Below are 14,363 nucleotides of genomic sequence, written 5' to 3'. Positions count from 1 at the left end.
ATATCTTTGTCGATTACTGGGTGATGCAGCCATTTCGTGACTTTGTATTCGACCTTGATTTGATCCAGTGGTTGCATTTTGAGTATATAATGGTAGCTCCTTCTTAACAGTGGCAAGGCTTTTGGTTGACTGTAGAACTTTGCAAGTTAGTACAGATGACATCTGTAGAGGAGCCTCCTTTGGTTGTTGGTATGTTTACCAATTGCTTTAGGTGTAGACCCCTGCAAAGTCATTCGGGTTTCAGTTCATTGGCATCACCAAGGAGTAAAATCCTAGCATTTGGGAATTTTGAGTTAGCAAAATCGGCACTGGCTTACAGTTTTTAACGAACTTTCATCGAATCCAAGCATGCTGACCTGGGGAGTAATAAAAATTACATACTAGGCTATTAGACAGTGGACGAGGAAGTACTTTCGGTTTAATATTTATCCACGTCATTTCATCACAATCATCAGTGCTGGTCCGGTCGGGTCCAATTATTTTCAATGTTTTATCTTGTCGGTTCCCTCATGCACCTGCCAACTTTCAGCGATCGCTATATTGATCACGTATCTTGTTTCGGATCTTCTTCATGTAAAAATTGAGGTGGTCTGGGATCCAAACCTGAGACCCCTCGTACACTCACAAGAACCATAGCCCTAGATCACAAGGCATGTTGCTTTGTCGGGAAATAAAATTTTTCTCAACTATCTTGTTTGTTCACCCCCCTCCCCCTGCCCAGATGGTTGAATCGAGGAAGAGACTATTTCTAATTTAATTTCATCTGGTCCCTGATACGCCCACCAACTTTCATCTTCCTACCTTATCGGGAAGTGTCAAAACTAGCAAAAGTAGGACCGACAGACAGACGGACTGACAGGAATTGCGATCGCTATATGTCACTTGGTAAATACCAAGTGCCATAAAAACTGAAAAGATGTAAAACCTTAAAAATACGAAAAAGACTGTGCAGTCAATAAAAACAAACAGAAATTAATTTAAAAAAACTTTTTCAACAAAATAAGTTTGTCAAAGAAAAGTAAAGAGCTCCATTAAACCAAAAAATGAGCAGAAATAGAGTCAAATAATCCTCCGACCGTATAAACTATCTCAAATCACTATCATTAAGTAAATGAAACTCAAAACGAAGAGAAATTATAATAAATGGCCGAGTCAAACTCAAAACCAGCAAAAATTAACTTGACTAGGGCTGAGAACCCCGTGCCTTCTCAAGACCTGAATCTAACTTTCGCTTTACTGAAAATAATATAAGTTTTAAATATTTTCACTTGTTTTTACTTTCATAAATAAAAACAAAACTTTTAGGAATAAACATCAGTACATGTCAATTAAACTTACAGTCCACGGTCATTTATTTATTTTTTTTCCCAGTAAAGAGGATAGCCTTCTGATAAATACATAATTAGTTAGAAGGGAAAGACGAGGGGAGGTTGTATAATGAAAAATCGGGAACAAGCTTATGAAACAAAATTGCGAAAAATTGAAGACTTGAAGTTGTTACTTTTCTTATAGTTATTACGAATAGACATTATTTTTTGATTAGAAGTCGATTTATTCCAGTTTTATTGAAATAACATCTTTCTTTCTGTTCAAAGTTGCCCTTGTTTTACCTAAGATTGCAATATTTAAAGTTGAATTAATAAGTATTTAATAAAATAATAAGAATCTTCAGTGTTGTTATAAATGGTGCAATTTCTTCGTGAATTTGGACAAAATTATTACAGTTCTGTTTTTTTTTTAGGTGGTATTGTCTTAGGCATTGCCCTCTCTATGATTTCTCGAAGATTTCTCTCTGGCCTCTCGAAGATTTCTTGATTGGTGATAAACAACCATTTTTCCTCTGTCATTTATACGCATTTAATATACAAATTGTAGAAGATACTTTTGCTAGAAGAGTTGCTGGTTTATATGTTTTCCCCCAGGCACAATCGCATCAAATAAAAGCTAGAAGATTAGAAGAGGGCTTGTATGATCAGGAATCACAAATTTTAGTAATGTTTGAGCGTAACCAAAACGATTATAGGGAGGTTAGCTCTTGTTACACGCCTCTATTTACGCATATAATAACAGATAAAAATTTGGCGCTGTTAGTTTGATTCAAATAGTAAAAAGGTCCATTAATTTTATCGTTGGGGAGGTCATGATCCTCTATAGTCCCAGGAGAAGGAACTTCAAGTTACTAAGTTTCCCCATCGTTCACATCTACTATTTCTTATCGCAGAATATACAAAATTTTATTATGGGAAGGGGTATTTTTGTGGGAAGAGTGTCATTGGGGGATATGAAGACTTTCCGTGGGAATAATATCCACGGTAAGTGGATTCAGGGGAAATTTCTATGGGAAATTTTACACAGAAAGCGAGAAAGGATTTCTTGTCAAAATCAGAAAAATAATCATAAATTCAATTTACAAAACAAAGTGGGGCTGCCCCTTTCTCAGCCCTTGCTTTTTAACCCTAAGAATGATGCCAAAAATCAGTGCAACCACTGTGAAATGGGCAGTAGGCAATGTTGAAATATCTGCAAACAAATTCAAATCGTGCTGTCTACACTGCCTGTGACGTATTAATTTAAAAAAGTATTATGTATGATCATAAGTGTATTTCTTATGGAATATTGTATAATCTTGCTGGAATATACTATCCACAAATTGGATTTAGGTCATTTTTATAAGTTCTCTAACGGTAGCTAGGACGTTTGAAACATGTTAAAGGAATATACTACTGCGTTTCACCGAAGTTTAAAACTAATCAGATTCTTAGGCTGACTTGAAGTTTCTTCATTTAGTCAGAACGTGTTCAAAAGCATAAGAAGAGATTTACTTTTCACAGCTTTTGTCATTGTTTAAGTTAGAAGACAGTTAAAGGCATGTTTTTGCGTTTTTTCTGCCTGCAAGTCAATAATTTCTGAAATATTGGGATAAGACATGTCGTCCCCTAAGAGCAGTTTTGTCGTAACTAAGGTTTTCAAAATTCAGAGAAAAATGACTTTGAAATTTTCACCTTTGCTGGAACTTATATGGTACAACCGATTTTCTTTGCAAACACATGAAAGAAAAAGAAAAAATAACTAGAAGGATCCTCTGAATATGAGATGGAAAAGATGAAGTTTTCATTGTCAAAACTTGAAATGAAATACAGATGCGACAATCCGACCCTACCGAAATTTTAGTAAACTTAGATACGACAAAATGGTGTGGGCTGCCTATTCTTTTCACCATGAAGATACGACAAACGAGTTTTGATGCAGCAATAATATTTGAACGAGCATAAAAATTTAAAAATATCTCAGAAACGTTCATTTTCTGTTGAGTTTCTTTGCTGGCCGCCGTTTTATTTCAATGGAATCCTCCTCTCGACATGGATCTCGCACGGACGGAGGAGGCTTCCAAACGTTCAGTATCCCCTTCTGCCTTGTAGTACTGTTCAATCTTGGTTTCAAAATACTTCTGGTATTGGTTGGGGATGAACTTTAGAAAAAATACTTGACATCTTTGATTTTCGCATCCGGTAGATCAATATTTTTGCCACAAAGTTTGGGCAAAACAAGACGTTCAACAACATGGACAGCCGAAGTGTTGGGACAATTTTTAACCGAAGTACATTCTTGTGATATAGTAGCCATTTGCAAGACTCCAGAGAAGGAAGTTTTGAACCAAACTCTCTTAGCGTTATCCTGACGGAACTTAAGTTGTTTTACCTTTGAATACGGTACCAACAAATACTTGTACAGCTTTGCTGGCTTTCGAAAGTCAAAGAACTTTAACTGGGATACTTGCAGGATATTCAAAGGACTTGTCTTTCTTACTTTCAGTAACTTCCTCACCAGATCTAGTAGAGAAAACAAATCAAGGTGCTATAGCCTATGTGCAGCATCAACCTCCTGTATAGTCGAATGACCTGGTTCACAATACTTCATAGCCACTTTTTAGTGTGGAAATGTTTTAGAACATCTTGGATGGCGAAAGTAATTAACTGACAGATATCAGGGTAAGCATCAAGAACTTTTTCTAGTATGGTCAATAGTCCACTAGCTATTTCGTTTGCTTAATGTCCAGCTTCAAACTCGGACCAAATGCAACAATATGCATTGATTTTATTTCTGTTTCAGACTGTTTGAGAAACTTACTGTTCCATTATAAATCCATTTTTTTAATGTTGTATAATCTACAAGCACCAATTTTCAACGATTAAGTTGGATAAATAAATTTTATTGTGCCGTTTATGCCGTTTTCTTCTTCCTTGACGCCAATTTTTCAATTAAAGTATGCGTTTTCGGTCGTTTTTTACAAAATAATACTACGTTTTCTCAGCGTCAAAATTATTTATAGTTAGGTTAGGTTGGGTTAGTTAGGTGAGGTCAAAAAGTGCTTAAATTTGAATTTGTGATAGAAGCGATTATTAAATTCGCAAAGAACATTAAAAAAGGCATCGAGTTGTATGTTCACTTTATTTGTAAGTCAATAATAGGAACTGCGAAAAACTTACCAACAGGCTGCTGTGTTACAAGGAAGCACTACCAAAATACGATCATAGCCAAGCTTTATTCTGACCACTGATACGCAACAAAAATCATAACAAATCTGGTATTTGACAATATTAAATTATAGTCTATATATGTACAATATATAATATAACATATATAAAATATAAGATATAATAAATATTATATTCTTGGAACAAATTATTAGTCAATTCCACAAAAATGAGGTACTGGATTCCTGTAACTATTGTGCAGATGCAACTAATGTCCGTTTGTGACTCATTGTGAAACTTATACCAAATCTTTTCTTCTTCAAAAGTGTACGTCGACGGAGTTACGACAAAAATACCCATGTAATTTTCCCGTATGAGATACGACAAAACCGCTCTTAACAAAACGGCAAAATGTGAGATACGATAAACGAGAAATCTAAAATTGAGGCACTTCTAGTTGAGATACAATAAAATGGTCGACGGTATCGGATAGAGCAAAAACTTTCACATTAGATGGCAGTCTTAAATCCACTTCCCGAAAAAGTTGCAGATACGACAAAACCGCTCTCAGGGACGATGTGTTGATGAAAAATTGAAATATAGAAAATTCACTACCGACAATACATAATACGTCACTTTACTTATTATTAAGTAAGAAAAAAACTTTTCCCATAGAATGAACCTTTTAAATAAAAATAAAGAGCTACATTAAACAAAACACAAACATAAATGAAGTTAAATAATAACCATTCAAGTATAAAACGACCATAAATCATTTTATTACTAGAACTTCATAACCAAAACGTAATTAAAACCCATAATAACCAAATCCGTAATTGTCGAGATCCTGATCAATATATTTTAAAAGGTCTACGTGAAACTGAACACCATGCTTATAGTAACAGAAAGTAAGCAATGTAATATAATGTAAGTAAAAACAAAGTAAATTAAGTTTTTGCAAAATGTAAGCAGTCCGTCCTCAAATAGAATCACTCTCTGATTTGCTTCAAAGCCTCTATACAAAAGAATGATAAATCTGGGTGGTAACTTTACCCATAGAATACCCATAGCCATGATTACTCATAGAATAACCATATTGGACTTGGTTTATCTCTATCTCCTGCTATTTTCTTAAGTAATAGCTCTGTCCTAGATGAATTTCTGCCAGAATGAAACTCTGACTTCAAGAAGGAGGACAAATTATGAATCTTTTACTACCCTTCATACTTGAGCACAGATCGCCAAAATTTTTTTCTTTTTGATGGGCTGTTTTTTAAATTTTGAACCCGTTTATGGATATCAACACAATAAGCTCAACTTCTAAAGAAAATCTTCGCAAATAGTGGATCCATAGGTCCGACATTGTGGAAGAACTGCATTTGTTCTACGCAGCGCTACAATAGATTGGATCTTAATATTATAGGTGGCTGTTTTTATGTTGCTCAACTATTATATTTAATACAGCAGCAACAATCCAGCGTGCAATATGCTGGAATTTAATTTTATACAAAAATAATTTAGTAGATTGTTCAGGTATCAATCTCTATAAGAAAGAGCTTTTTCAATTAGACACTGTAGTAAGTATATGATATTTTGTTTAAATTTGTCCGGAAGTAGACTTAGCTGTCTGTATGATAGGATAGTACAGACTTTTCTAAGGCTGGGCTGCATGTAGCCTTATTTTTGTCTTTTATCTTAGAGTGTAGCGTTACTGGATTAAAATACAGAGAACTACTATAAAGCAACTTAAAATATACCTACTTATACCATCTGGTCAATGTTCCTATTACCTGAACAATTGTTTAGGGTCATGAAACTATTGTTAATAGATGCATTTTGACTTTTTGACCATCTTTTCTCTCTTGCAAAACTACCGCAAACTCACTGTTATGGAGTTACTATATATTTGCACATTAGGTGGGGGGGGGAAGCATAGCATATATTAAATACAGCAATGGTTAGTTTACATATTTAATATATGCTATACTTTACCCCCACCCCCCTAATTTGCAAATATATAGCCCAAATTTGTTTCTAAACTATTAAAGATTTGCGGTTTCTAATATCCGATCAACAAAATGGAAAAAATTATAATTCAATATGTGTAAATACGAGAATATTTGGGCTGGAACTACTCCATAATGGGGAGTTTGCAGTTGTTTTGCAAGAGAGAAAAGATGTTCAAAAAGTCAAAATGCATCTATTAATAATAGTTTCATGATCCTAAACAATTGTTCAGGTAATAGGAACATTGCCAACTTTCAGCGATCGCTATATTGATCACGTATATAGTTTTGGTTCTTTTCCATGTAAAAATAGGGGTGGTCCGGGATTAAAACCTGAGGCCTCTCACACCCTAAGCAAGAACCATACCCCTAGATCACAAGCGATATTTAAGAAGAGCAATCATTGCCTTATCCACAAATAAAATTCTTCTCAACTATCTTGTTTGCTCACTCCCCTCCCCTCAGATGGTTGAATCGAGGAAAAGACTATTTCTAATTTAATTTCATCTGATCCCTGATACGCCTGCCAACTTTCATCTTCCTAGCTTATCTGGAAGTGTCCAAACTAGCAAAAGCAGGACAGATAGACTGACAGGAATTGCAATCGCTATATGTCACTCGGTAAATACCAAGTGCCCTTAAAAACTGAAAAGATGTAAAACCTTAAAAATATGAAAAAGACTGTGCAGTCAATAAAAAACAAACAGAAATTGATTTAAAATTTTTTTCCAAATAATGTTTTTAAAAGAAAAGTAAAGAGCTCCATTAAACCAAAAATGAGCAAAAATAGAGTCAAATAATCCTCCGACCGTATAAACTACCTCAAATCACTATCAAAAAGTTAATGAAATTCAAAACGAACAGAAATTATAGGAAAAATTAACATGAGTAGGGCTGATAACCCCATGCCTTCTCCAGACCTGTACATTACTTTACGCTTTACTGAAAATAATATAAGTTTTAAATATTTTCACTTGTTCTTGCTTTTCTAAATAAAAAATTATCAAAACTTTTAGGAATAAACATCAGTACATAACAATTAAACTTACAATCCACGATCATTTATTTTTTTTTTTTTTTTTTTTTTTTCAGTAAAAAGGACAGCCTTCAGATAAATACATAATTATTTCGAAGGGGAAGACGAGGGGTGGTTGTATAGTGAAAAATTGGGAACCAGCTTATAAAACAAAATTGCAAAAAAAAATGAAGACTTGCAGTTGATACTTTTCTTATATGTATTTGCAGCTTAAAAATAATTGCAAATTTTATTTATGAAGTGTGACAACATTTATTTTAGGTATAGCAATTACGAGAGACATTATCTTTTGATTAGAAGTCGATTTATTTCAGTTTTATTGAAAGAACATCTTTCTTTCTGTTCAAAGTTGCCTTTGTTTTACCTGTGATTGCAATAGTTAAAGTTGAGTTAAAAAGAATAATCTGCTTGACCTTGGAACTCATTTATTTAATAAAATAATAAGAGTCTCTAGCATTGTAGATGGTGCAATTTCTTTGTGAATTTCAACAAAATTATTACAGTTCTGTTTTTTAGGTGGAATGGTCGCAGGAGGAGTCATTGGAGCCTTGATGTTTTGTACACTGAAGATATTTCGAGGTTCTGTTCATTAATAATAAAAATTTTTCATTCTGATCAACATTGGTTCATCCTTTTCTTCTGATCATTTTTCAAACAACGCCCGTAGGTTTGTCTCACCCTCCATTAAATATTCCCTTCTCGTCTCTCACAGGAAACTCATGCATATAAATTTCTCCCACGTAAACCAATTCCAGTAAAGCCCCCTCCAGAGAGTCAAAAACCCGCCCCCCGTAAATTTCATTGCGGTCGATTCAGCCTGAAAAATTCTCCTTTTAATGCCTTCATTTGAAAAGACTAATTTCCAATCATTTCCTTAATCACTTCGGAAATCCTTTTCAGTAAAATTTTTTTCCTGGAATCCAAATATGCTGAAAATAACCCGAGGATAATTCTTCCGGAACTATCTTCACCACAAAACTGACTTGGCAAAGAGAAAGTATTACAATTAAAAAGAATTTGGTACACTAATTCTTTCAAATCACCCCAGATAGAATTTCCCATACAACCCCCCCCCCCCCCAGAAATTTCACTCTCCATGACAAATTCTACCAAAGAAACCCAACCCAAGTGTTTAATTCCCCCATCCAAAGGGCTCTATATACTTCCAAATAATAAATAATCTATGTACAGATTTGACAAATTCCATAGCTTACAGGTGCCTGAAAGGCCTTAAATATAATACGCATTTAAGATACAAATTGTATATTCTTCTCCACAAAGATGCTTAGGGATATACAACCGTTTTTTAACTGTTTCTTTGAGTGATCATAACGGTAATATTTATTTTAGAATATCAAGATGGAGCTCTTTCCAGCTGAATCTTAAAGATTTAGTCATTTTTAAATAGTCAGGCTTTTGCGTAAATAACAAAGTTTTGAGCAGGGAGGCAGCCCCTTCATACACGTAATAAATTCTGTTCATTTGAGTTTTAATGAACATTTTTTTCAGTTAGAAAATCATTATTTTTATTCTGATAATTTTTCAAATAAAGCCCGTAAATTTGGCTCACCCTCCATTAAATATTCTCTTTTTTCCTCTCACAGGAAACGCATGAATAGAAATTTCTCCCACTTTAACTTATTCCGGGAAAACCCCCTGTAGACAGTAAAAACCCCACGCCCGTAAATTTTCTTGCCGTCGATTCAGCCTGAAAATTCTCCTTAGTATGCTTTCATTTGAATTATTTCAAGTATTCATTTCAATTATTTCCTCAATTACTTTGGAAATCCTCTCTTTCCGCATAAAATATATCCTAAAAATCCAAATATGCTGAAAATTGCCCCAGTATAATTCTTCCGAAACCATCTTGACTTCAAAACTGCCTTGGTCTAGAGAAAGTATGACAATTAAAAAGAAATTCGGACAGCAATTCTTTCAAATCACCCCAGGTAGAAGTTCCCATGGAAACTACCCCCCCCCCCAGAAATTTCCCTCACCATGAAAAATTCTACCAAAGAAACCCACCCCCAAGCAAAAAACTCCCCCCCCCCCTGAAAGGAATCTCTCAAAATATTGATTTGGTAACTTTGGAAAAAAAGGAACTAGTAAAATTTTTTACTATTCCAAATCGTATTTATGTTGATAAACAATCGGTTTGTCAAAAAAGGCCTTAAATAAAATACACATTTAAGATACAAATTGTATATTGTTCCCAGCAAAGATGCTTAGGGATATGCAACCGTTTTTTAGCTGTTTCTTCGAGTGATAATAATGGTAATATTTGTTTGAGGATATCAAGATGGAACTCATTCCAGCTATCCAAACTATCGAAAACTTATAGAGCATTTAAGGTTCAGGACGCATTAGTGGTTCAGTGGAATATTCATCTCCAAAATTTATGTAATCCATAAGGAAAATATCAAGCATTTCAATGGTAGTGGTCTGTACGTAAAGAACGACTCAGCCTAATAGCAATCGAAATTTGAAAATTAAATCTATTCATCAAAGCTACGGGCCTGAGGAAATTCGACTGATTTTTGACAAAGGGGGAAATGGCATCGAAATGTCAAGCACGTCAGTATTCAGTATATTAGAAATTGCAATTGTAGAAGTTTCGAACTTCAATTTTCTATCTAGAATGTAGGATTTTCTACTTTTTGCTAGAAGAGATAATGGTTTATACGTTTTTTTCCCCCAGGCGCAATCGCATCAAACAAAAGCTAGAAGATTAGAAGAGGGCTTGTATGATCAGGAATCATGAATTTTAGTTATGTTTGAGAGTATCGAAAAGATCATAGGAAGGCTGCTCTTGTTACACGACTCTTTTTACCCATATAATAAAAGATCAAAATTTGGCGCTGTTAGTTTGATTCAAATAGTAAAAAGGTCCAATAATTTCATCTTTGGGGTTGACATGAACCCCTATAGTCCTAGGAGAAGGAACTTCAAGTTACTAAGTTTCCCCATCGTTCACATCTACTAATTCTTATTGCAGAATCTATAACATTTTGTTATGGGAAGGGGTGTTTTTGTGGGAAGAGTGTATATGGGGGATATGAAGACTTTCCATGGGAATAATATCCACGGTAAGGAGATTCAGGGGAAATTTTGCACAGAAAGCGAGAAAGGATTTCTTTTCAAAATCAGAAAAACAATCAGAAAGTCAATTTATAAAGCAAAGTTTTAAACACAAGACAAAAAAAAGTCATTTTAAATATGAGTGGGGCTGCCCCTTCCTCAGCCCTCGCTCTTCAACCCTAAGAACAACGCAGAAAATCAGTGCAACCACTGTGAAATGGATAATGGCAATGTTCAAACGTCTGCAAACAAATTCAAATCGGGCTGTCTACACTGCCTGTGACGTATTAATACAAATAACGATCATAAGTGCATTTTTTATCGAATATAGAATAACCTTGATGGAATATGCTATCCATAAAGTGGATTTAAGGCAGTTTTATAAGTTGTTTAAGGGTAGGTAACCAGCTAGGAAGTTTGAAACATTTATAAGGAATATACTACTGCGTTTAACCGAGATTTCAAACCGATCAGATTCTTATTCTGACTTGAAATTTCTTTATTTAGTATGAGCGTATTCAAAAGCAAAAGAAGAGATTTATTTTTTCGCAGCTCTTATTACTTTTTAAGTTAGAAGACAGTTAAAGGCATGTGTTTGCGTTTTTTCTGTCTGCAAGTCAACATTTTCAGAATTATTGTGATGAGACTTTTATTGCTGAAAAATTTAAGTATAGAAAATTCACTACCGACAATATATAATACGTCACTTTACTTATTATTAAGTAAGAAAAATTTTTTTTTCCATAAAATAAACCTTTTAAAGAAAAATAAAAAGAGCTACATTAAACAAAACACTAACATAACTAAAGTTAAATAATAATCATTCAAGCATGAAACGACTTTAAATCATTTTATTACTAAAACATCATGACAAAAACATAATTAATATCCGTAATAACTAAATTCCTAATTGTGGAGACCCTGAGAAATTAATATCAATATATCTCGAAAGGTCTGCTTGAAACTGAACCCTAGCAATATAATATCAAGTAAGTAAAAAAACAAGGTAAATTAAATTTCTGCAAAAAGTAAGCAGTCCGTCCTCAAATAAGGATCACTCTCTGATTTGCTTCATTACCTCTGCACAAAATAATGATAAACGTGGGTGATAATTTTATGAGTACCCATAGAAGAACCATAGTTTACTTAGCTTATCTCTATCTTCTGCTATTTTCTTAGGTAATAGCTCTGTTCTAGATGAATTTCTGCTAAAATGAAACTCTGACTTCAAGTATAGGGACAAATTATGAATCTTTTACGACTCTTCATACTTGAGCACAGATCCCCGAAAATATTTTTCATTTTGGTGGGCTATTTTTCTAAATTTTGAATCCGTTTAAGGATATTAACACGATAAGCTCAACTTCTAAAAAAAATCTTCGTAAATAATGGATCCATAGGTCCGACAGACTGGAAGAACTGCATTTGTTCCAAGCAGCGCTACGAAAGACTGGATTTTCATATTATAGGTGGCTGTTTTCATGTTGTTCAACTATTATGTTTAATACAGCAGCAACAATCGAGAGTGCAATAATATGCTGGAATTTCATTTTAATCCAAGAATAATATAGTGGATTGGCTGGTATAAATTCTATAAGAAAGAGCGTCTTTCCATTAGACACTGTAGTTAGTATATGATGTTTTGTTTAAATTTGTCCAGAAGTAGATTTAGCTGTCTCTATGATAGTTCAGAACAGACTTGTCTAAGGCTGGGCTGCTTGTAGCCTTTTTTTTTTTATCTTAGAGTGTGGTGTCTATGTATTGAAATACAGGGAACTACTTTATAGCAACTTAAAATATACCTACTCATACTATATCAATCCTTGAGGTGTACTGATAGGTTAATCCTCAATCCTTGAAATTTGTAATTGGTGTTGTGGGCTATTGCTTGTTTACTGATAAGTCAGTTCAAAGAGAAGCTATGTAACCTATTGAAAATAAATTATCTAGGCTTTAGGCTTCAGTTTTGGCTAGGGCTATATATTTGGTTACTAGGAGAGGGCTGTTGCTAGGGGACATTTTGGTATGTTTATGCATTATCTGATAAAGAAAATGATAAAATTCTAGTTAGGCCATTTTTAGTATCTTAAAAAGGAATTAGGCTAGGAAAGTGAAACTTTCAGTAATGAATTTAGGGCCAAAAACATAGGCTAATCTTTGAAGGTATTGGTAAGCTTCTTTGTTAACCCTCTTCTCACTTCTAATCTTTAGAAATTTGCCTACCTGACAAGATGTACACCTATTGAAATTCTAGTAGTGCAATATTTACCTTAATTTTTGGTTGTCAGTTTCTTTTTCTCTTGTTTTAGTTCTGAAAATACAATTCCTGTTATTTGAGTAGAATTTTAAGCCATAGCAAAGGTTTTTTTGGTAAAATTCTAGTTAATTGACTTCTTGCTATCTTGGAAAGGGTTAAGGTTAGGAAAATGAAATTTTCAGGGATGGGTCTACAGGCTAAAGTATGTTCCGGGAAGGTATTTTAAAGCACCCACCTCCACTCCTTCTCCCTCTAGAGGGCCCTTAAATCTGCCTGCATGACAGGTCTATACCTATTGAAATTTTGACAAAACAACATTTTACCTTAATTTTCAGTTACTAGTTGCTTTTTCTCTGCCTTTAGTTCTGAAAATGCAATTCCTGTTATTTGAGTAGAATTTTGAGCCATATCAATGTTTTTTTTTTTAATTTAGGAAATGTATTTGCATATCTTTAAAACCTTATAAATTGGAATTGAGTAAAGTTATGAAGCTGAAAACAGTTTTGTTGTACTTCAATTAAGCTGAAGATCTATTTTGCAAAGTTTCACTTTTATAACACACATATTTTTAAAGGTCATCAAAGGTCAGGGCCCTCTAGAGGGAGAAGGAGTAGAGGTAGTTGCTTCAAAATACCTTCCTGGGACATACTTTAGTCTGTAGTTTCATTCCTGAAAGTTTCATTTTCCTAACCTAAACCCTTTCTGAGATAGCAAGAAGTCAATTAACTAGAATTTTACCGTTTTTTTTTCTATATTTAGCAATTGTGTGAAATGTTTACTTTTGTTCCAAGTGCTCTAAACTTCTGTGAAGCAGCATAGTTTCCAGTTTAGAGCACTTAGAAATGCTAATTCTAGAAGTGCATCCATTTCTGTTTGGCCCTCCTCCATAGGGCAAACTATAAATGCATATTAAGTGGGCTGGCTTATTGGTAATATTACCTATAGAGTGAAGTGTATTAGGTTGGGTCTGTCTAGGGTATTTGTATTCTTACCATTAGGTAGACATTTCAAGTTAGTAATAGCCCTGATGTTAATTGAGAATTCATCTTTTAAGTATGTTGAGATGAATTGAGCATTGTTGGTTTGCAGAGGGATCCATAGGCAATCAGATTAAGTCATCTTCTGTTTCTGTCTTGTCTCACTATTTTGCAGACATCTGTTTTGAGATGGGTGGTTATAGAATTTTCCACAAGTTTCTGCACATCATCTATAGAAACCTTTGATTGTATAGCTGTCTTGAGCATTTGATCCCTCACAGCAATCCCTCACAGTGTCTAAAGAAGTCTGCATATCAGATATCTGAAACCTGCAAACATGTCAAGCATTTCATTACAATGGGAGTTGAGAGTGCTTTTCACTATATTTGGAACATCAGGTTAACTGGAACCTGTTTTGCATAATGGGTATATCCAGACACTTCCAAGTCTTTTGTTCATTTTACAGAAAATGTATTCAGCTGTACTCATTCCTAGACATGTTGCACAGAGCCATTTATCACATACGTCATACTG

At 34.2% G+C, this 14,363-nt stretch overlaps 1 protein-coding gene across 8 annotated transcripts in view; it reads left to right on the top strand.

The window, feature by feature from the left end:
- The window catches only part of LOC136029562 (E3 ubiquitin-protein ligase HECTD1-like), a 484,457-nt gene that overhangs the window by 356,248 nt on the left and 113,846 nt on the right, over positions 1-14,363 (top strand). For 4 of the 8 annotated variants that reach the window (XM_065708045.1, XM_065708043.1, XM_065708046.1 and 1 more), the window contains exon 1: positions 12,089-12,221. The exons of 1 other annotated variant lie outside the window; for it this stretch is intronic. The gene's annotated coding sequence lies outside the window, so the exon portion shown is untranslated. Of the gene's footprint in view, positions 1-12,071; positions 12,222-14,363 lie in introns of those variants that run through there. 3 more of the 8 variants (XM_065708047.1, XM_065708044.1, XM_065708041.1) reach the window with 2 other exon arrangements.

This window comes from Artemia franciscana, chromosome 7 (genome assembly GCF_032884065.1).
Source record: "Artemia franciscana chromosome 7, ASM3288406v1, whole genome shotgun sequence".
Taxonomy (NCBI): Eukaryota; Metazoa; Arthropoda; class Branchiopoda; order Anostraca; family Artemiidae; genus Artemia; species Artemia franciscana.
Note: the sequence above shows the minus strand (reverse complement) of the source record. Positions and strands in the feature narration are given on the sequence as shown.